Raw genomic sequence first — 22,162 nt, 5'->3', positions numbered from 1 at the left:
AAAAAGTCTATTCGGGATTAATTAGGCGAAACCAACTTGTTCATTAAAACAAAAAAAATAGCTCATCAATTGCAGATGTGAACATTAGTAGTGTCGCAATATCGAACTTAGACATAAAGGTAGCAAATATGACGAATGGATGTGTCAAATGCTCGCTTGATAAACGAAAATCAGATCAAAAGTTTGACTTCAAATCAAATAAAAGCCTTTCTTGTCATTAGATGAAAGTGCATACAACGACGTAACGAGCGCTACTCCAAAAAAAAAGGCTGAAATCAATATAAATACGATGGAATCAAACGTATTAGATGTGTTTTTAAATAAAATGATTTCACGCTGCTGCTTTCACATTCTTAATGATTAATCTGAATAAATAATTGAATAGAACAATCAATACCCCCGCGAACGAGTGAGGAAAAAAGTACGACATAGGCGTCAAGGTACATAATTTTTAAGTGAAACAATGATACATATTTCATTCAGTCAGGCACAATAACATATCGGTTTGGATTTAACTTTTTTTTTAATTACTATTAACATTATTAGTGAAAACAGGCTCAGCGGTCCAAAAAATAAAAACGGATGGATGGATGGATGGATGGATAGATACCTTCAAAGGGCCGGGATCGGACACTTTATTAGGCACACCTGCACAATACAACGAGATGGGGGGGGGTGCTTTAACAAAAAAAAAAAAATGCTCATGGTTGATTGACACATACATATTCGTGAAACCACTTGTATTCACAAGTACAGAACTGGTACTTGTACACAAATATAATAAACCCTGAAATGAATATACGAACCAGGCAAAACTGACCGTTGTTTGAGCTCAAACGCATCCTTGAGTATTAAAGTGGATTCGTCAACATTATAATTATTATTATTATTATATTATTATTATTATATTATTATTATTATATTCTAGTAACCATTTCATTGAATCGTGGTTTGTAATACAAAAATGAGCTGCTTTTCTTCCCATTATTGGAGTCAAAATGATTAGCATTCATAATTGGGCGTGTAATATTTCAAGTGACGGGTTGTTTCCTTCCATTAAGACTTGAATACAAAGTTCAGTTGTTATCATCATTGAAACGTTCGCATAAATAACACATAAATGCCTGCGGGCCGGTCCGTGCACGTTTAATTATGCAAAACAAAACATGCGGCCCCATTAAACCTTGGACGCGACCACAAATATTTTTTTTTTTTTTTGGGGGGGGGAAACAAATTCCACATTATCTCTCGACTTTGATTGCGCATTTGAAATGAGAGTTGGTGATTGCGAGCACTTTGAACGCGTCATTTCGACACGCTGGGATAATCTCTTCAAACAGGAGAAGTTGTCACCGGGTCATCACAACTTCTCATTTCCTATTAAAGTCTTTTCGACAAGATAGACGCACGGAAGAAGAAAAAAAATAATAATAATAAAATCATGCCTCCCCCTCACCTCAGCGGGGTCACAAACCGGGCCGGGGGCTAATTGTCTCTAATGGGAACTTCCGCAAGCCAAAAAAGGAAACAAAGCACCACAGTACTGTAGAAGTTTTTTTTTTTTTTTTTTTTTTTGCCTTTGTCAAAGTGTGAAAAGAGGATTGCGAAGTATTTGCTTGCGAACAGCAGCCATCCTCCACCAAAGTGTTACTGAATGTGTGCGCCGCAAAGCAGACTAGTTTCATATTTTATATGCACAGATGGGTTTAAAAAAATTCTCTTTGTATATACTAAAAAGCTTGAATTATACAATATCCCCCCGGGTGCTTTTTCTACCTGTCCTCGGAGATGAGCTGCTCCCTCCTGTCCAAAAATACAGCGAGAGTCAAAATAATTCCGAAACTACTTCAAAGTGCACAGGAGCCTCCTGAGTCACTCGGGGTGGTGGTGGGGAAATAAATAAAAATACATATCTAATTGCATGTTTCAAAGCCAAATCTTAATTTATTGGGGGGGGGGGTGTAAAACAGAGATAACACATGGGTGTGTTTTCATCTTCATCGGGCTCCAGGTTGGAATTTGAATATGTTCCATTTAACTGGAGCAAACTAAGCAAACATCATGGAAATGTGGACAAAATCCTCGTTTCTATGGCGCTGAAAGGAAGTCAAGCTGTCAGTACCACCTGAAAGTGGCACATTAATAATTTAATATTTGAAGACCAAAAAAATGGACCCAACTTGTACATCAAAATTTGATTCTTAAGGAACCACCCGCACCCGGAAAAAAAAGAGCAAATCAAAGACGTGATTGACAAGAGGTCATTCACTTCCTGTGCACACGTGGGCACGTACTAGTGGTGACCTGCTGCCTTGGGCTTCAGGAGCTTTGCTGAATTACAGCAGAAAGTCAAACTCCAGATATTAAAAACATAAATAAAAATGCTGATTCCTCATTTGCTAAGAAATGGACTAAATAAGTATAAAGAGCAAACAGAAGCAGAGTGAATCCAGATTAAGAAACAGTATTGCTGCTTTTGATGTTCAATTGACTATACATTACAGAAAATTAAACAAACCCTGTTAAAAAAAATCTATAGAAATTCTATAGAATTTGTACAGAACAACTTGTTCTATAGAACTTTAGCTGTGATTTTGTATAGAATTTCTACAGAACAATAGAATTCCTTTACGACTTGGGTCCTAAAGTTCTATAGTTCTTTAGAAATTCTTTAGAAATGTTTTATAGAAAGTTTTTAGCATGGAAAACAAACTTTAAAACCGAAACAAATACAGTTCCTCTGAGGCGGCGGATTCAGATTTTCGCGCAACTGCGGAATGCCAAAGTCTCTGCCAAACTGGGTGTGTTCTTGGACACGAGCCTGGCGCAGTGACAATTTGCTGGCTGAAAGTCCATCTGAACTCATACAAGCTAGTACGGCTAATCGCCCTTGCAGGCTGGACGGCTGGTCTGACGCGATTTTGGTGAACTTGATCACGGCACAAGCGAACTGAGCGCCACGGACACGTTTAAGTTGCCAGCAGTCACCAAAAGCTTGGAACTCCTGTTATCAATGTAACAGCTGTAGAACAGTATATATTAAAAGTAATAATAATTTTTTAAAAGTTGGACATAACCCCCCCCTTCTCCCCCCAGAAAAAAAAAAATTGTTAGCCGAACAAATGAAAGAGCTTTTGAGGGAATATGAGTAATATTTAAGTTTCTCGAAGTGCAAGAAAGGTCATGATTTGGGGATTTTTTAAATGTTATTTTTATAGTTTTTTGCTTGGCAAGGCTCTGTAAAGTCCACGTATTGCATCAGTGGGTGATGAATTCTTCAGTTGAAGCGCGAGGCGGCGGTCATTAAAAGTCGACAGTGCTGAGCAGTCGTTTGCGCGGGTCTAATTTTAACTCCGGTCGCGTCTGGACCGGCGTGCGCGGAATGTTGGGCGCCTTTTGTACCCTTGCAAGTGTGTTTGCTCCTATGCGCCTGCGTGTGTGCCCATGCGTGCGCAGCCCATTACTGCAGTTTAACCCCGGCGTTCCCCCGAACGCACCATTCTTCCTGCAGCATCCTCCCCTCCCCTTCACTTTTGTCCTAAGAGGGCAATTAAGGAAACAAACGTTTTCCCCAAGATAAGCTGATGCCAGCTTTGCATACTAATGCAATGCCAAGTGGTTACAAATAATAAGTGCTCTAATTACCAGCGCTGTTTTCAATCAGAAATTGCTCAATTTCCCAGGATGAGGTCTGCATGGCTGGATTAAAAAAAAAAAAAAGGGGGGGGGAAGAAAAAAATCAACCCGAGTGAGGAAAGACACAATCATCTCCATGTGCGGCGTCCCCGATTCGCCGCTTTCGCGTGCGCCCAAACAATCAACTGATGGACCCTGCGTGGCGTGACCCTCTTGGTGGCGAGCGTCCCCCGCCCCACGCCAGTCAAGTGCGACTTCCTGTCAGGGAAGACAATCATCCCCCTCCCCTTTTATATAACCTGGCCGCGTTATTGTGCGGCAACGCGAGGCGGTGATGAGCGCGATGTGGCGCCGCATCCCCAAGGTGAGCAATTTTGGTGCAATTGTCATCATCAGCGCAAAGCAGGAGCCTGCTCATTTATTAAGCAATTTCCTCCTGAGCAAAGTAGCGGGATGGCGCTTTTAATCTGCCTGGGGATGGTAAAATCACTCATAAAAAAAAAAAAAAACAACAGATAGAACAATTACGACGTGCTTTACACCAAAGACAGGAGGAAGTTTGACATATGAAGACACGGGGGACAAATCAACTGCAAAAGGCCCAAAGAGTTTAGCCAGGGGGGTGAAAGGGTTTCCCAGACCGGAACGGAGCCATTTTTCATTTGCTCAGGATGCAAACATGCCAAGGAACGTCATTCACTAAAGTACCGAGAAAGTGAAAACAAACTGTGAACAAATGGTTAGCACGCCTACCTCACATTTCTGAGGTTTTTGGATTTGAATTCCAGAGTTCTTCCTCCTGCATTCCAAAATCATGTCTACGGAACACGCCATCCCACCCAACGCCAACCAAATGGCCTCACATCGGACGTGCCCTGGCACTGACACAGCGTACCCTTTTTTTGGGGACTTGAGCCCCTTCCCCCCGAAGACATCTGCGTACATGCCTGCTGACAACCTCCGTGTTTTTGCTTTCGACAACTTACATCTGGTAAGACAGAACTTTAGATGACTTTGTTTTGTGGTCAGATATGCAAGCTGCATCGGATATCTTTCCTATTCAATCTTCATATTGAGGCACAAGAAGATAACCACATAAAACTCCACATTTAAGTATGCGTTACAGTTCAAAAGAGGTAAAAAGCAGTCATGGATGGACGGACGAAAGAAGATACAATTCACCTGTTGCGATTCATACGTTGGAATAGATTTGTGAAACGAAGGAAGCACCTCCCACACTCGGGGACGGGTCGTGGGTGCCGTCAGAGGGGGGGACCTGGGGTGGTACTAGGGGTCTGGATGCGGTGGGCCTCTTCGTCAGTGCTTGTCTGGCCCGATTGGCCTAACCCGCAGGAGTCGTGTCAAAGACTTCCCGGGGGGCTGATTCGGGGTTTTGGGGGCTGTGGACACCCGGCTTGGCGACGAGGCTCCGCTCTCACGGCCCGTGGCTGCTCCCTGGGTTCCCACCCTCATCGTTCTTTTTTCAGGTGCCCCTATCTGCCCACCTTTCCCAGCAAATAAGGGACATTGTCGTATCCTGACCGCATCCCAGGCCCTGTGGGTTGTAGGGGGGGTTCGCGTTCTCCTGGGAGTGGGGGTACAGGGAGGGGTGGCAGGCCGTGTGGGGTGTTGTGTCCATGCAGCCACCACCCACCCAGTGGTCAGTTGTCGGGCGCCTCGGAGGGGTCCTGCCCACAGCGTTGCTCTCGGGTGGACCCCTCGTCGAAGTTCAATTCTCCAATGATGTGGTGATGTCCTTTGCATTGGCCTTGCGGACACAGAAAATATTTCTGTCAGTCGTTTTGAATGCACACTGGTTTGAATTCACTCGGACGTGTCCATAGGCACACAAGCCTGGGATTCTTTCACTGGGTGTGGGACTACTTACTGATTGCAACAAATAACTCAAGTATACTCGAAGTGCTTGCTGTATGTATCCCCCCCCCCCCACTTAGACTTGCATGATTTTCTTAGTCAGTCCCATCACATTCCTGTTGTATAACCAGGCTCATAATCTTTGTCCTCCATTCTTCTTCTTCTATCCTTGTCCTTGTCCTGTCCTGTTCTGTCCTGTCCTGTCCTGTCCTGTCCTATCTTGTCCTGCCCTTCCTCGCCATGGTGTAGCACTACAGTCTCAAGCAACATCCATATTTAAGATTTCTTCATTGTAGATATGGAATGATTTGCCTCTCATTCTGTTAACATTTACCAATTTCTCTCACCCCGCTAGAAATTCTGTTCTGTTCGACTCTGATCCTCATTAAACTTCAATTATAATGTGAAGAAGAAAAATAAACACACAGAGGAAGCTCAAAAACTCCACTGTGACACAGCAAAACTGTTACGGCATAAATGGGATGCGGATTTTTCCATTCTGCTTGGCCGAACAGCCAAACAGGACAAACAAATAAAGAAAAGAAAGCCCAGATTTCAAGCTAATTTCGCATATATAGACTGCTTTTTTGACATTTTACATTGGTGGTGTGCAATGAGATTTTACTAAACGTGTAAAATATGCGCCTCGGCACAATGAAGTTTGAGAAACACTGCAGTAACCTAATAAAATCTCTGTAAAAACACCAACGACTCTCTCTACAGGATGAGCAAACAAGATCGCCTTGAGCCGACCTTTAACTTTGGCGGCAGCTAACGGCGGCCTGGCGCCCGATCAGTGAAGCTCAAGTTCGGCCGGGGGCCAGGAAGGAGCGGACTCCGCCAGAAGCCTCGACGCCGACCCGAGCAGTCCAAAGTGACCCTCGCCCGTCCCGCGGGACCACGGCGGGGACGCCGGGTTGCCCTGCCACGCAGGAAAGGACGGCCAGAACAGCGGATCTCCGCAGCTAATCATCTACTTGTCAATGTCAGGATAAAGCCCGGAGAAAGATTTATGCAACAGTGTGAAGCCTCCACTCACTCTCAAGGCTATTAAACATGCTAAAACATCAATGTAACCCCTTTCTCTTTATGACGCCTGTCCAAAAGTCACATCAACACGTCACAAAACTTCCGTCGACGTCGTCGGTATGCACTTAAAACGTTACTACGGGGTACTGCTGTTCCACTGTGTTCTCCCGTGCGCCCGATGCGATGCTCGGTGGGGTACTTTGCAACCCAGATGGCGCGCAGCTGCAAAGCTTTCATCACAGCAGCCTTTTCGTACACATACACACAACAACAACAAAAAAAGAGAAAAACTACAGCAACGTCGTATTTATGGTGCATTTTAATTGCGTCAACATCAATTCGGCACCATAGCGGATAAAAATATTTCTTCCATATGTGGAGTGAAGAGGGAAAGGCGAAAAAGATTGCGTCCCAAAGCTTTAGCACAGATTGTTCTTTTTATTATCATTAACAGTAATGCGATGCCGGGGCCCCATGCGACCCCCTCGCAGCGGCACCTCATTTCCAAAGTCATTCATTAGAACAAACAGAAGGCGGGCAGCGGAAAGACGGCGTGGGGAGCGACACGTGGAAAGGGAGAGGGAGAGACCAGCGTATAAAATAAATGAGATTGTTCTTATTGGAAGAAGCACTTTGAGGCTGGAAGAAAAGGAGGGGGAAAAAAAAGTGTGATATTTGGAGATGTCACGCAGAGCTCGTGATCCAGTTGTTGGTTTTGTGCTATGAAGTGTAATCACAGTTACACTTACTGTCCACTTTGGATTTTCGAGGCCCACGGGGAGTCTTGGAAAATGACTCGGGTTTGTTAGGATTGAGATTGTCCAAGCGGGCTGGGGAGGCTCGCGTCGAGATTTAAAAAAAAAAAAAAAAAAAAAAAAGCTTCTTGCGCCTCCCTTTCTTAGACTGATATACATGGAATTGTGTCCTCCATGAGTCGTCCCAGTTTTTCCATAATGCTAAAGGTCATCGCGCGCAACTAAGCTCTCCCTTTTCCCATTAGAGGGTCCACACGAGTCTCGGCTGATCTCCGACCCCTGCCGGATCTCATCAAGGAAACGCCATCTCTGCGTGCGGTAATGTATACACACAAGTTGGGGTAAAATAGTATGAGGTCCCAGGATGGGAGGGGTGGTGGAAGGGGAAAGGGAAAAATGGGGGGATTGGGGGCAGTGAGGATCCATCGGAGTGGTGTGACAGACTCCCCAGCCTCCTGGTAGGATTTGTTGGAATGTGAGAGAGGAGGATTTTAGCACCAGGCGAGCCACGCCAGAGTGCCGCAGACTTCATGCCATCTGTCTCAGCCTCCGTGCTCGCCTTGCCAAAACCCGTCAGACCTTTATTTCCTCTCCCTCCAGCTCCTTCTCATCCCTGTTCACAAGAGGAGCGGACATACTGAGATCTGCTAATATACTGGAGGGAGTGTGGAGGGGTGGGGAGGGGGGTGGGGGATGTCTGGGCTCGGTAAACAGATTTAAATTTAAAAAAATAATAACGCAATTGATAAATATGGACTTTTTTCTTTGGAGCAGCCCATAAACGATTTGACGGGGGGATAAAATGTGTGTTGTGCCAGTAGAGAACAAGAAGTTATTTTATTTAAACCCACAGGAAACTTCATCAGGTACATCCTGGCAAGCTACTCTGTGCAGTACAAGTAATGTAAATGAGAGTATGTCAAGTCAAAGACAAATAATCAAAGATTAAAAATTCAACCAAAAAAAAAAACTGAAATATTTGGGGAGGAATAAGTCAGCAGAAGTAAAAAAAAAAAAAAAAAATACTCAGGTACTGTGTAACTAGTGTGTAAAGTCTGATTTTTATACATACTATTATTCTTTTTCAATCAGACTATGAATGTCAAATTTTAAAAATTAAATAAAATACGAATGTATCAGTTCAGATATTAGCTGACAGTAACACTTAAATAATAATAACCAAACACACAAACAACATGAATTAAGGCAAATTAAACCACAAGAAAATTGTCTTGCGTAAAGGAAGGCCTGGAGAGAGAAAGTCGACGCCTGTGAAACAGCGTGAGGGCAAAGTCGAGTTCTTGTAGGCTGAAATGGAGACTTTTTTGAGGAAGACAAATGAGCCCAATGACGTAGTTTTTGCTTTCTCTGAGGTCACCAGATTACGTTTTCATTGTTGAATGCACTTCAGTGTAATGAAGTAAATGCAGTGTTTTTTAGGAAATTTAAAAAAAAAAAAAGTTGTAAAAATGTTGCGTTAAAACTCTTCTGATACTAGTACAAGTCATCCAAAACATTACTGAAGGAAATGTAACCTAAAAATGTCACATGTTACAACCAAACCCCGGCAATTGTAATTAGGGTCTATTTCTCTTCAAATTGGAATATTAAATGAAAATAAAAAGGTTATGTAGTCTTATAATCGTGGACTTATTAACACTAGAACTAGTAAAAATAATAATTGAAAAAATTATTTTTAGCGTAAATAGCATAACCGTCCAAGTCATTATTAATCTACTGTCAAAATATCAATTAAAAAAAATACTAATGTGCTTGTTAAAAAATATTATTATTAGTTTTTTGTTGAATTTTGTTATTTTTCTTTTCTTATAGTTTAAGAAATGTTCAAAGATGACTTGGGGATTCATGCTTTTAGGAGAGTGACGGCCATTACATTTTCATGAAATAATGATGTCATTTTATGAATAAAATTCTGGTGAATCATTTTGAGTTTTTTCCAAATCAAGATTGTTCAACCTTGGCTTGAGTGGATGGGGAGCGGGGGGGGGGGGGGGGGGGGTCACATTCGCTCGGGGTGTCCTTAACCTGCCCGGGGAAGGGCGGCGGACTGCAAACGCAACCTTTGTCCAAAGAGGCGCAACACCGGGTGGCGGCGAGCGAGTGGGCAGGAGGCCCTTTGAAGCCCACCCTCCGGCCTCGGACGGATCTGCAGATCACGTAGACGCAGAGGATTATGGGAGGGGAGGAGTGAAAGACCCCACCCCCCCCACTTCAGCAACGCGGCCCACAACAAAACAGATTTGAGCAAGAAAGTCAAATACATTAGCGACGCACATCCTGGCAGTCTGTAAAATAGTCGTGCGTTCGGAGATGTGAACGAGGAACAATCACTCTCACGGAACGGAGCCCATTTTGAGAGGAATCTTGAGTGAATACATTATGTCCCTCCGCAAAATACGACCACAGATTGCCAGTGAGTGACTCGAGAAAGTGTTTTGCAGAAATTGTGGAATCATCACAACCGAAAGAGAGCGTTGACACTCCTACATACCAGACTGAGAGAAAAGAATGCACAAAACAACAAAAAAAAAAAAAAAAAAGGAATGATGTGGAAGCTTCTAAATTGCTAGGATTGCTCTGAAATAATCATATCTACAATCAGAGCAAATATTCAACAGCAATTGTGTTTTTTCTCGCAACAGAGAAACTAGAAAGATTTTCAGCTCCCCTCACAGGAAATAAACGGCAGCCACTTGGCGAGGAGGGCGGCCAGAGGAGATGAAGACGTGTCTGATCTCCACGGCAACCAATGGCGAAGCAGCGCTCGTCGCTCACTGCCCTCTGATTGGCCTTAGCCCCCCCCTCCCCTTCCTCCTGAGCCCCTCTATCTGCTCATACCTATAATAATCCTCCCTCCCTATAGACAAACGGGCCAATTCTAAAAGCTGCATGGGATTACATGAGCACGGCGGAAGTTCCGGAAGAGGCAGAAAAAATAAAAATAAAATAAAAAAAAAAAGGAGCCGCAGAATCTGATGCGGTGGTGTTAACAGGGTCGGTGTGGCGTTATCAATAAAGCATTAAAAAAAAAAAGTCAGCACATCAAAGCAGACGGGCCCAAGCTATCGCACATGAAAGTAGCACACTATGGCTTAATGTTTCTTAAGGCGTGTTATGGCGTCGCCGCTTTGATTTGAAATGTGTTGTGTGGAAAATGGATTTACGGGGGGAAGTGAGGGGGAGCGGGCCGGGTTGGGGTGCGGCGCCATTTCAAAATCTGACCTCTTCAAAGTCTCCACCTGAGCCGCAAATGCAGCGATTCCGAAATGGAGCCACTTGGGAGATCGGCAGATGTGATACGGAATATTACCCAATTTCACTTGATTACTATGAATATTATTCACGACTAGTCATGAATTTGTTCATCTATCTATGCCTACGACATATAGTGACGGGCCGATGAGTCAATATCACCATAGCGCGCCATTTGGACCCAAAAAATGTGAGATTTATTGTATTATGTAGATGCTATGCTGTCAGAAATGCAAAATTTACATAAATTAATTGAAAGCACAAAATACACGTGCAAACCACAAAATCTGAGTTTGCTGCGAAGGGCAGATATTTTTGGCTAATGTTAGCATTTAATCAGCAAATGGTGGACAGTCACTGAACAACATCAACCGGTAAGCAAGCGCAAATCCGGAAAGGTTTTCACGCCAATTTCAAGATTGCAGAGTTAAGATCGAAGAAATCCAGCTGCACATGACGAAAATCGGAACTGTTCATATTTATTTTAGAGCAAGCTAGCCGCTGAATCAAGATGAAAGCGTCAAGTGTATTTAAAGTGGCATTTGCCTGTAAATGACAGGGTTTGACAGCTATTTCAAGGACACGTGAAAAACGTTCAATATGGTTATCAAAACGGATTATGCACGATCAAAATGACTCATTTGAGCAGATAATTTGTGGGCCAAATGAAAATTATTCTGGAGCATTTTTACAGTTACTGCACACATAGTAGGCAGCAAAACTGTGTGTGTGGGGGGGGGGTAAAGTGCTCCAAAAAGATGGAAATCAATTTCAAGACATTTACGATTGGACTGGTAAGTTTGCAAATGTTTGTTTAAAGTACAACCTCAGAGTTTCATTACTCTGCTACATTTTCACAACGATTTTACATTTTCAAATGACAAGGACCCCAACGGCACTTTAGAGCGATATGGTCCCAGATGATAAAAGTGGCAAAATTTATCGGACTATCCACTTTGTTTTTTCTCATGTAAAATATGTACTTCGTCTCAGTAAGGGTTAAGGATCACAGAAATAAAGTAGAGCTACGCATGCATACCCATCCATAATGCATATAGGGTCAAAAAATATACTTTTATCCCATTGAAAATGAAGACAGCACATACGTCATTGGCAGGAAATCCAGGCAACTTTCCCATCCCGCCACCGTCGGCAGGTAATTATGGTAAACTGGACTTCCTCCGGCGTGTGCCACCCAAGGCCCGACCACCTCCCGGCTTTCATTATCGGCGCCGCGGCTCGCTAATAGCTTGACAGCATCTCCGCCCGGGCTGCTGGCAAACACACACCGGGGGAAAACCAAAAAAAAAACGAGGAACAGGAGGACCGGGCGGGGAAATCGACTTTCCATTTCGACTCCAAAAACATAGTCAAGTTAGAGCGGGGGTTGTCGAAGTTACGGCAGGATATTTTTTATTTTTTTTTAAACCTATCTAACGAGTGCTCTCCTAAATGCCACAGCATGTTTACTCTTTGAACATTTCTCCGCAAATATGCAGAACCTTAACCAAATTCAACTGAATTCAGCATTTATTCATGGTCACTGACTGCTGTGCACTGCTTCCGAGAACAACAAAGCGGCACTAATTTACAATAGTTAGTGTTGCCAGGTTAATTATTTGGTTATTACACGGAGCAACTTTCTCAACCACTGCAGCAACTACATTTTTTTTTAAAGATACTAATTCCTTCTTAGAAACAGACAATATGAACAGATTTTTTTTTTCTCCCCAGCATCAGACGCAACGAACATTTGAAGATGTTGCCCCCGTTTATACGTTTCAAAAGATGCGCTTGAGCAACAAGTTGGAGGAGAGTTGGAGTTTTCAAGCCGCAAATATTTTCCCGAGGCCGGCCTATCATCCACATTCAGACCGGTGTGACGGTCTGAGCGTTCCTCCGTGCTGAAAAGTCTCCTTGTGATTAATGCGCATGCGTTACTAACGGGGGAACTCTGGGTATGCAGCAGACGCTTATTGAGAAATCCCCCGGTCTCATAGTTCCCCTTCTTCTACATAGAGTTAGCTAACATACATTACATCCTATCCTAAAATCGACGTATGAACGTATAAAAATAAAGACGTCCGAACTCCACTTTTTCAAGCACGAATGTCTCTTTCTGCAGAAACTCATCCTAAATTCTTCTGAGAACAGACGTGATGAAAGGAAATTACCACATTTGCAATTCCGGCAATAAATGTTAGATATATATTTTATAGTATATATATATATATATATATATATATTATATATATATATATATATATATATATATATATATATATATGCATATATATCCTGTATATCTTCTTCTTTTCCTTTCGGCTTGTCCCGTTAGGGGTCGCCACAGCGTGTCATCTTTTGCCATCTTAGCCTATCTCCTGCATCTTCCTCTCTAACCCCAACTGCCCTCATGTCTTCCCTCACCACATCCATAAACCTTCTCTTTGGTCTTCCTCTCGCTCTTTTGCCTGGGAGCTCCATCCTCAGCATCCTTCTACCAATATACTCACTCTCTCGCCTCTGAACATGTCCAAACCATCGAAGTCTGCTCTCTCGAATCTTGTCTCCAAAACATCCAGCTTTGGCTGTCCCTCGAATGAGCTCATTTCTAATCCTATCCAACCTGCTCACTCGAGCGAGAACCCTCCAACATCTTCATTTCTGCCACCTCCAGTTCAGCTTCCTGTTGTTTGTTCTTGGCTTCCCCCCCGTCTCTAATCCGTACATCATGGCCGGCCTCACCACTGTTTTGTAAACTTTGCCCTTCATCCGAGCAGACACTCTTCTGTCACATAACACACCAGACACCTTTCGCCAGCTGTTCCAACCTGCTTGGACCCGTTTCTTCACTTCCTGACCACACTCTCCATTGCTCTGTATTGTTGACCCCAAGTATTTGAAGTCGCCCACCCTCGCCATCTCTTCTCCCTGGAGCCTCACTCTTCCCCCTCCACTTTTCTCATTCACGCACATATATTCTGTTTTACTTCGGCTAATCTTCAATCCTCTCCTTTCCAGTGCATGTCTCCATCTTTCCAATTGTTCCTCTGCATGCTCCCTGCTTTCACTGCACATGACAATATCATCTGCGAACATCACGGTCCAAGGGGATTCCAGTCTAACCTCATCTGTCAGCCTATCCATTACCACTGCAAACAGGAAGGGGCTCAGAGCTGATCCCTGATGCAGTCCCACCTCCACCTTAATTCCTCTGTCACACCTAAGGCACACCTCACCATTGTTCTGCTGCCATCATACATGTCCTGTACTATTTTAACATACTTCTCTGCCACACCAGACTTACGCATGCAGTACCACAGTTCCTCTCTTGGTACTCTGTCATAGGCTTTCTCTAGATCCACAAAGACTCAATGTAGCTCCTTCTGACCTTCTCTGTACTTTTCCACGAGCAATCCTCAAGGCAAATAATGCATCTGTGGTACTCTTTCTAGGCATGAAACCATACTGTTGCTCGCAGATACTTACTTCTGTCCTGAGTCTAGCCTCCACTACTCTTTCCCATAACTTCATTGTGTGGCTCATCAACTTATTCCTCTATAGTTCCCACAGCTCTGAACATCCCCTTTGTTCTTAAAAATGGGAACTAGAACACTTTTCCTCCATTCTTCAGGCATCTTTTCGCCCGCTAGTATTCTGTTGAATAAGTTGGTCAAAAACTCCACAGCCATCTCTCCAAATTGCTTCCATACCTCTACCGGTATGTCATCAGGACCAACTGCCTTTCCAGTTTTCATCCTTTGTAGTGCCTTTCTGACTTCCCCCTTAGTAATCATTTCCACTTCCTGGTCCTTCACTCTTGCCTCTTCAACTCTTCCTTCTCTCTCATTTTCTTCATTCATCAACTTCTCAAAGTATTCTTTCCATCTATTTAGTACACTACCGGCACCAGTCAACACATTTCCATCTCTATCCTTAATCACCCTGACCTGCTGCACACATCCTTCCCATCTCTATCCCTCTGTCTGGCCAATCTGTAGAGATCCTTTTCTCCTTCTTTCGTGTCCAACCTGGTGTACATGTCTTCATATGCCTCTTGTTTAGCCTTTGCCACCTCTACCTTTGCCCTACGTCGCATCTCGATGTACTCCTTTCGCCTCTCCTCAGTCCTCTCAGTATCCCACTTCTTCTTCGCTAATCTCTTTCCTTGTATGACTCCCTGTATTTTGGGGTTCCACCACCAAGTCTCCTTCTCCCCTTTCCGACCAGATGACACACCAAGTACTCTCCTGCCTGTCTCTCTGATCACCTTGGCTGTCGTCGTCCAGTCTTCCGGAGCTTCGGTTGTCCATCGAGAGCCTGTCTCACCTCTTTCCGGAAGGCTGCACAACATTCTTCCTTTTTTCAGCTTCCACCACATGGTTCTCTGCTCTACCTTTGTCTTCTTAATCTTCCTACCAACCACCAGAATCATCCTACATACTACCATCCTATGCTGTCGAGCTACACTCTCCCCTACCACTACTTTACAGTCAGTAACCTCCTTCAGATTACATCGTCTGCACAAAATATAATCTACCTGCGTGGTTCTACTCCGCTCTTGTAGGTCACTATATGTTCCTCCTCTTCTGGAAATAAGTGTTCACTACAGCCATCTCCATCCTTTTTGCAAAGTCCACCACCATCTGCCCTTCAAAGTTCCTTTCCTGGATGCCGTACTTACCCATCACTTCTTCATCGCCCCTGTTTCCTTTACCAATATGTCCATTACAATCTGCGCACCAATCACAACTCTCTCGCTGTCTGGGATGCTCAGAACTACTTCATCTAGTTCCTTCCAGAATTTCTCTTTCAACTCTAGGTCACATCCTACCTGTGGTGCATAGCCCTAACCACATTATACATAACACCCTCAATTTCAAATTTTAGTCTCATCACGCGATCTGATACTCTTTTCACCTCCAAGACATTCTTAGCCAGCTGTTCCTTTAAAATAACCCCTACTCCATTTCTCTTCCCATCTACTCCGTGGTAGAATAATTTAAACCCTGCTCCCAAACTTCTAGCCTTACTACCTTTCCACCTGCTCTCTTGGATGCACAGAATATCAACCTTTCTCCTAATCATCATGTCAACCAACTCCTGTGCTTTTCCTGTCATAGTCCCAACATTCAAAGTCCCTACACTCAGTTGTAGGCTCTGTGCATTCCTCTTTTTCTCTGACGCTGGATCCTTTCCTCCTCTTCTTTGTCTTCGATATATATATTATATATATATATATCCTGTATATAACAGGACATAAGTACCAATTTTTAAGGGATCAGGCACAGAAAAGATTGGATTGTGGTCATTGGTTTAACAATGAGTATTTTTGTCAAGGTGGTAAAATTATTATTTCCTCCTCATTTTGGTTTCAAACCATTAAAAAACTAGTTTATGTCACTAAAATTAGAAGAGCTACAGCTCTCAGTTGGATGACCCAAACTGTAACAAATCCTCCAATGGGAAAAGTTCTATTATCTGATCAATTTAAGTTAAAAAAAAAAATAATAATAATAATAATAAAATAACATTTTCTATCGTTTCTCTCGTTGACTATTATATGATATGAATGAAAACTGAAATTAGGATCGCAGCAGCTTGGGACTGACAAAGAGTTCAAGACATGATTCATTTGGAATTCTGGATTTTCTTTTTCAAGCAGGAGAAGGACCTTTTTTTGATAAATAATCCTCGTTTTTCATTCGCATCGATGATGTTTTATTCAGACCCGCCGCCAGATGTCAGTCTTAAGGGGCGGCACATGAAATGCACGGGAAGGCAATTATTAATATTACCCTACAGGCTGTACTTTGCTACATATTTTTGATGATATTATTCACGCAGCCCTGCCGCACTCAGTGACGGTGTTAGCTCGAATGCGCGACACCAACATTAACAGTAAATGTACACAGTCCCGGCCTTTACGTGCCAAATCACATGTCGACGTTGCAGCCATATTGGATGTGCCAAATTGACCTCGATATCTATACGCGTATGACGATACCTCGAAAAAAATACCTCGTTCTTTTGCCGGTTGAAGATATTGCAACCGTTTTACACTCTCAAATCGTGCCAGATACTAGCGCCAATGAATGACACTGTCAAGCGTCCCTCCTCGCTTGCCGTACGGGGAGTCGAGCGCCGCTCTACTCATTTCATCATCCATACATATATTATAGAAATGTCACAGGATTGCACGATGCCACACAAAAACGGTCGTGCAGGTCTGTGGGGCCAACATGGCTGTATTCTTCGCGCATGCCTGCCCGGCACCAAATCAGGGCAACTTTCAAGAACATCAAATGAAAATCACTTTTCAAAAGTTGATTTTTGTTTAGAGATCCTTGTCTCAAGTCGAGGGGGCAAAGCGTCATTGCGGGTGGACGCGGCCCCCTGTGGCCCGCCCCTAGCGACGGGTATGGTTTTATTAGCGGTATGGAAATAAAGAGAAACCGGCGATGGGCTTTTGCTTAGCTCTGAATTTACATTTGTTGTTGTTGTAAGGATTAACGAGGTACGGTAAATAGTCGGGGGTGGGTGGGGGGGGGGGGCAATGGTTTCGACTGCAAATGGCGGACAAACAAGGATTCACGCCGTCGTCTGCCGTTGGAGAAGCTCTCCGAGAGAAGCACGTCGCACGGCAAAGTTGACTGGGTGAGCCTGGCGCACATGCGCACCTTGCCTGTTTACAGCAATAACCTCACAACGTACAGACGGACTGGGGGTGGGCATCCACTTTTTCCCCCTCCTGACAAGCGACACCCTGACAGTTGGAAAAGAAATGTTAGGGCCGCCGAGCAGATTTCTCGGATCCAGAAATAAAACGTGTTGAATTAGACAAAGACGAGATTACTTTTGAACCCCGATGAGAGCACTGACAAATGACGCCCCATCACCCCACCCCCTCTCCATCTGTATACCATGACTGTTTGTTTTTATCTTTTTTTTTTTTTTTTTTTTTTACCCTCCACCGAAATGTCATATTGTTAAAAGGTGATACATCTATATGGCACAAACACACGTTTACGTCTTCAAAGTGTTGCGATCGTGGAGACAGACTGACACGTATCGAGCTGCCTTGCTCTAAACAGCCACACTCGCTTCTGCCGTTCCGTCTACCCTATACGAAGAGTTCAAACACAAAAGCATTTGTGTATTGAGAGAAATGACTTTTTTATGTTATTTCTAGTTCAACGTTAAAACCGAATATGTTACTCGTTTTCTTTGTTGCGTCAAATAATTTGATGCCGAATTATGTGTAAAATAAGTTACTAATTAAAAAGGTGCACATACTTGGTGAGTCAACTACGAAAAAAAAACCAATAATAATAGTAATAACAATGGGGCAGCACGGTGGCTCAGCTAGTAAGTTCTGAGGTCCCGGGTTCAATCCCGGCCCCGCCTGTGTAGACTTTTTATGTTCTCCCCGTGCCTGCGTGGGTTTTCTCCGGGCACTGCGGTTTCCTCCCACATCCCAAAAACATGCAACATTAATTGGAAACTCTGAATTGCCCATAGGTGTGATTTAGAGTGCGGCTGTTTGTCTCTATGTGCCCTGCGATTGGCTGGCGACCAGTTCAGGGTGTACTCTGCCTCCTGCCCGTTGACAGCTGGGATAGCCTCCAAAACTTCCTCGTGAGGATAAGCGTTTAAGAAAATGGATGGATCGATAATAATGATGGATTAGCTCATGATTGGCTTCAATGGAGATGAGAGTGGCTGCATCAAAATGCATAAGGCGATCGGAGTTTTCCGCAAATAAACCTTCATATGCACGAGATATGCTTAGATGGAAAAAAAAAATGACACGCTGTGACGACCCCTAACGGGACAAGCCGAAAGGAAAAGAAGAAAAAGAAGAAGATTTTCTGACTTTTAACATTGCAATTGTTTGGTTTTATCGTGTTAGGACATGCAGCTTTGAACACCTTTAGACTACTACTAGTAGGCATGGGCGTCTTTCTGTCAAAATCGCACTTGACGGCTTTTGCTTTTGAACTCTTGATTTCATCGCTAATCTCAAGAGAAGAAGAATTAAAAGAGATCCCAAATGGCCTCGAGGTGACAAATGGTAGAAATGCTGAAAATATATTTGCCCTTTATTTGCTAATATTATTTTTGCGCAGCCTCGCATTGCAGACGCGGGCAGCAACACGGAGCGAAACGCAAACACCCACCCCCCACCCCACCCCCGGGTGTAAAGTGTTATCATATTCGGTTTGGTAGGAGCAACAGCCCACGGAGCGTTGCGTTAAACGCTTATTTCAAACGCGCTCATTGATGTCCGTTTCGCTGATGCCCGCAACACCGAGAATTCACTTCTCGCATTTATGTCACGTCAATGTTGGAATGGATCTCGCAGGATGTCGTGAAAAATGGATGGATGGATGAACTGCAGCATGGTGTATGATGTACCTATATCAAAAGATTGGATTACCCCAAGGTGAAAAATCGAGTAAATGTTCCTTTAATTAGGACTGATTAAGATCAATTATGCCCTCATAAACTCTTTTCCAAGAGTGTAACCTTCAAAGTAAAACTTTACAGGAGTCTGATTTCTATTTTAATTTCTGTAAAGAGCGTCTAAAATGAAATTGGAGATTTCTTGATAATTGCTGAAAACATGCAAAGACAGAGAAGCATTTTCCACCTTTTCAGTTTTCTTGGATTTTTCGGGCGTGGCTAAAACGGGGCCCAACGAGTCGACCCTTACCCCCCTCGTCAGAACTGCGCGGTTCCATTTGCATTAGCGATTATCCGGGCCAGTAGCGACACAGAATTAGCTAGCTAGCGTCTTCCCTTCAAACGTCTTCCATTTAGAGTGCCTCAATGTTGGCAATGAGTGTGCGCACATCAAGGTGAGAAAGGTGGAAGTGCCAGGAGGGTTAAAAAAATTTGCACATCATAATAGAGATATTTGATTACGGTTAACTGAGCTGTGATTTTAGCTCATTCAGCAGACACGCCCACAGCATTTTAGAGCAGAATTTTCATTTTTTTTAAATGAAATAAAATGCGGCAAGGTTATTATTAACAATACTTTTTTCCGGTATAAACCGTGATTTTCACTTGCTTATTTTCACTGACAACAATGAACAATCTCACTAGTCATTTGAAGGTTCCGGTATTTTACGTTCACTTTTTTTTTTTTTTTTTTTTCCAGAAAATTTGAAATTCATTATAGTACGCTGCTTTACATAGGAGTTGTTTGCTTTTGCAGGTTTGGGAAACGCGACGTCGAACGCCGCCGTGAGTGGCAGTTTGTTAGTAGGCGTGGCTCCATTCATGTCGGAAAAGGCTGCTCGGCGGCTTTTGCGCGTGAACTCGTCTTATCTTCTTAGAACCTCGGCAACGCGGTAAAATAGCGGGAAGTAGCGCGGGGGAAACGGCAAAAATATTCTGTTGTACACGATTGCCGGGAATCATAAACACGCTATAAATAAATATGCAAAAAAGGATCGCGATGGGTTTTGGGGAAGGGGAAAAATGAGAATGTCTTCAAGAGACTCCCACCCCCCTTCCCTCGTTCTTTCCCAGAAGAACCCATTTGGAAAAGAAAAGTTCTTGAAGGTGTGAAGTAAAAGGGGAACCCTCAGAACCTTGCCTGACAGCGAAAGATTCTGTTTCGACTATGCTTGCTGCATTATAAACTTCGGTTTATTGCGCGGCCAAGTGTTGCTTTCTGAGCTCAAATCACCATAATTTCATAAATCACCTTTGGGGGGGGGGGGGGGGATGTGCGATTTTCCATTGAACTTCACAATGCTTGCAGTCAATAGACGTTACGATGTGAGAAACGCACATTTGTCAAGATCCGACAGCTTGTTATAAATTAACAGCAAGCAGATAAGGTGTGCACAAACAGCAAAATATGAAAGTTTCCTCAGCGAGGAAATTTTTGGCTAATGTTAATATTTTATGGTGAGCCTTCACTTTGAAACATGAGTTATGCGCACTCTTTATAGGTAGTAGGGTCGACTTCTCTTGAGCCAAAGAAAGAAATCCCTTCATTTTCTTAGCCGCTTGTCCTCACAAGGGTCGCGGGGGGTGCTGGACCATATCCCATCTGTCGGCGGGGTACACCCTGAACTGGTCGCCAGCCAATCACAGGGCACATACATAGAGACGAACAGCAACACTTGCAATCTCAACCTAGGGGCAATTTAGAGTGTCCAATTAATGTTGCATGTTTTTGGGATGTGGGAGGAAACCCCCGCAGGCACAGGGAGAACATGCAAACTCCACACAGGCGGGTCCAGAATCGAACCCGGGTCCTCAGAAGTGTGAGGCCAACGCTTTACCAGCTGTACCGCCTGACATTAAATGTGTCAAAATACAGAAAGCTTTATTTTCCACAATATATTTGTCGTGTTTAGTTTTGCTCCAATATCCCCCCCCCCCACCCCTCCAAAAAACAATCACTCTTTGATGTAGCTTCTCCTTCATTATTCATAGCGTTTTGTTTTCTTCTGGTTTCTGATGTCACACAGTTAAGAATTCCGTTTTGGACCTAAGATCGTTTCGACTTGGCCTCAGTGCAAAAAAAAAAAAAAGAAATTCTATCCTCGACAAGCATTTACGGTCGCAAGACGAGCACACGGGATTATTTCGGACGACCTGCTAATTCCAACTAAGGGACAAACTTGTTTTCGTGTAGTTGGCCCAGCGTGGGAGAAAACGACGCCGTGCCGGTGCTTTGCCGAGGACGTTCGAGAGTAGATTAGCCAAACAATGGGGAGCGGCAAAACGGGGGTTGAGTCGATACACCCCACCGGGCCGCACGTCTTCCCGCAAACTCCGACGAGTTGCTTCGGCGGGACCGCCGCACCAAACGGAAACATCAATTACCGTAAATTACAGCAAAACAGTGTGTAGCACTTCAATTTGTTTAATCTCTGGCGCCGCTTTGGATGAAAGGCGAGCGGAGCAGTGGCGCAAGATAACATTCAATAGCCTTAAGATATCTCTCCTCGCTTGTTTTCACGCAGCGAGAAAACGGAGCGTTTATTTATGTCTCGGGTGACTTGGAAAGCATTATTAAAGACGTGGAATTACTACTTGGAAATGTTATCCCCCTAAGCACGGCTTACGAGGCAGAAGGACAGGCGAACGCCGCATCAGCGTCACTCCGAAGACGTGATGCAACGACCGCGCCGCTGGGAAACGCTCTCAGTTTGAAACGAGGAACGCGCGGGGAGCTCGTCGAGGCGGAATCAAGTGTGTCGCTTTGACCGTTTAGATATTCAGCGTTTTGTTTGCAATCACATGATACGTATTTGGAGTGGATTTTTGACAATCAAGCGGCGCGTTGGCCTCACAGTTCTGAGGACAGGGTTTCAATCCCGGCCCCGCCTTTGTGGAGTTTGCATGTTCTCCCCCGTGCCTGTGTGGCTTTCCTCCGGGCCCTCCGGTTTCCTCCCACATCCCAAAAACATCCATTCATCCCAGACTCTAAATTGCCCCTAGGTCTGATTGTGAGTGCAACTATTGTCTGTCTCCATGTGCCCTGCGATTGGCTGGCAACCAGTTCTGGGTGTACCCGGCCTCCTGCCCGTTGACAGCTGAAATGGGCTCCAGCACTCCCCGTGACC

At 44.0% G+C, this 22,162-nt stretch overlaps 1 protein-coding gene across 1 annotated transcript in view; it reads right to left on the bottom strand.

Moving 5' to 3' along the window:
• Positions 1 to 5,228: 5,228 nt before the first annotated feature.
• Positions 5,229 to 22,162, bottom strand: part of zic6 (zic family member 6) — a 96,803-nt gene continuing 79,869 nt past the window's right edge. Inside the window, exon 5 of the transcript XR_009797181.1 lies at positions 5,229 to 5,404. The gene's annotated coding sequence lies outside the window, so the exon portion shown is untranslated. The remainder of the gene's footprint in view (positions 5,405 to 22,162) is intronic.

This window comes from Syngnathoides biaculeatus, chromosome 11 (assembly GCF_019802595.1).
Source record: "Syngnathoides biaculeatus isolate LvHL_M chromosome 11, ASM1980259v1, whole genome shotgun sequence".
NCBI lineage: Eukaryota > Metazoa > Chordata > Actinopteri > Syngnathiformes > Syngnathidae > Syngnathoides > Syngnathoides biaculeatus.
The sequence above is the reverse complement of the archived record's forward strand: the minus strand, read 5'-3'. Positions and strand labels throughout refer to the sequence as shown.